The following is a 2,500-nucleotide window of genomic DNA, read 5'->3' as shown; positions in this document are numbered from 1 at the left end:
TGTCATGGCTTGCTCTTGTGAATATTGACTCTGGCGTCCTCCTACCCGTCTACAAGTACTGCTCCTAGGAGGAGAGCCATTTAGGGAGTGACCACTCGGAGAGAGAGAGAGGGAGAGAGAGAGAGAGAGAGAGAGAGAGAGAGAGAGAGAGAGAGAGGATGGAGAGACAAATTGGAAGCAATAAAGCGAAGCACGAAAATGTATATGAGGTGATTTAGTTTAATGTTAGTGAATGACTCGATTGGTCAGCTAGTTAGCCCATTGGTTTTCATTCAACAATATATTATGTTATAGATACTGTATATTATTTGCATAATATATTAAGTGACATTATATATGTAAGTATACAAACAAACAGAAGATCAGATAGCACACAGCTGGCAGGGCAGAGCTGGCTGAACAGCCCTCAATCAGTCCTCCGTCCTAAGTACTAAACCAGGGACCTGCCTCACCATGAGTCAGCCCACCCCTGCCGCAGTGACACTGGATCCTCCCGGACACATGCTCCGTGTGTATTTTGGAAAGCACCATCATTGTGGGGGAGGGGGGGGGGGGGTGGGGGGGGGGGGGGGGACATGTGATGTATCAACCAAGCACATCACCAGACACAGTCTGTCTCCCATGTTCTTAATTCAGAGTAGGAATAGAAGTGAAATGGAGAAGGGGGAGGAGAGAGGGGGTTGGTGGAGGGTTTATGTTGTGGTGGAGGGTATATGTTGTGATGGAGGGCTGGCAGATTCACTTCACACCTACACACATGGCAGCATGTCTATAGGGTTGGCTGATTTCGTTGTAACAACTGAGAACATCTTGTGTGTAGACAGAGACCAAATTGACAGCGGTAGTGTCAATATATAAGTGCCCTGTTATAAATAGCTATTCAACAAATGTCTCAGGCTTACAGTATAAGAACGCAGACTTAGAGACAACGACATGAATCACGGTAGGAAGAGGCATCGACCTTGCGCTAGTGTCCCACTTTACAGGAGGTCAATGTATTCTGGGCCATATCACTAAGACTAAGATCACTCACACATTGACCTGCAACTGCCTCACTTGCGCATCTAGAGGTGTTGACATTGTGTCACCCACACCACCACCACCAACTCCTCAACACAGGGTGCCGGTGGTGCAAAGTCCTAGTCCCGGAAGCCTGCAGGGTTCTGAACACAGTGTGGAAACAGTGAGCTTCTCTGTTGTATCTACCTCTTAACTGAATAAATAAATCATTTTTTTTTCCTTTCATATTCAGTTTTTGTTTGTGGGAAAAAACCAAAGAGGATAATTTTATCAAATCTTTTGGCAGCGATAAGGTTTTGAATGTTTTCAATGCCATACTTGAAAGGCTTAACGAAAGCACGACACAAAATACAACTAGGCTTTTAGTAATGTGCTTGAAAATTGTATATTCCTTCATAATACTGACCGACGGCACTCTATTCAAATCCAATTTCAGTAAAAGAAGTTGATTTGTCCTGAAAGGACTTCGAGGAATCCTGTGGGGCATGTCCTTGGCCCACCTTAAATCTGAAGGACCTGTGTTTTATTACAATAACAGAGTGTGGTGATTCAGTGGATGCTGAGTGGATGACCCTCCCTCTCACAATCTTTAGAATATGAGGATGTTGAACAGGAGAAGCAGTGAGGAAAGAGACACTTCTCTTCTGACCAGAGAGCAGAAGTTAGCATGGAAGTTTAAACTTGGCTACATCCTGATCCTAACCCCGTTCACACGCATGCATGTATGAACCTAAAAATTGCATAAAAGTTAAGTGTGATGATCGTAGCATAAGACGGTATGTTTATAGCAGTGCTCCTCAACCTATCTTTGGTCCTATCCCCCTTTTAAGTCAGATCGTCCTCTGACCTTGACTTATTGTTCCGTTTCTGTGCCACACATTGTCATTGCCACGCATCGTTTTCCATGCTATATCCACAGCTGCCAATAATATCAACGGCTTAGTGATCACATGTGCATCACACTGGGCCCAGTCATTTGTGGCTATGAATCATGAGGCAGTTGGTACGTCCTATGTGGGTCACGATGACAGGGACTTCTTGTGTTACCAAACACGTTTTTAAATAAATGTTTTCATTAAAAGTCATTTTAAAAGTCCCTTTTAACATCCTTAAATATCTATAACTAATATTTCGAGCCACATGTGGTGTCCTACTCGACCCCAATGTTGCTTTACGTATACTTGAGGCATCAGTATGGCTACATGATGACTCTTTTAAAGTTTTAAACAAATGTTTTGTTTATATTCTGTTGTAATCCCAACTGATCTTAGTAATGCTTTATATAATAGAATCCCAACCACATGATAACCTGTCACATGTGACAGGTGGGTCACAGAAGGACGTTTCCATCTCAACACCCTTTTCCCAGATTCTTGTCCAGCTGCTCTTTAAAAATAGCCATTGGCAGCCGCTTGATCCAAAAGTAGCCGAGAAATGATCACAATAGTTCAATTTGCTTGGCATCATACACTTTCAAGTA

This window comes from Gadus chalcogrammus, chromosome 7 (assembly GCF_026213295.1).
Source record: "Gadus chalcogrammus isolate NIFS_2021 chromosome 7, NIFS_Gcha_1.0, whole genome shotgun sequence".
Classification (NCBI taxonomy): domain Eukaryota; kingdom Metazoa; phylum Chordata; class Actinopteri; order Gadiformes; family Gadidae; genus Gadus; species Gadus chalcogrammus.
The sequence above is the reverse complement of the archived record's forward strand: the minus strand, read 5'-3'. Positions refer to the sequence as shown.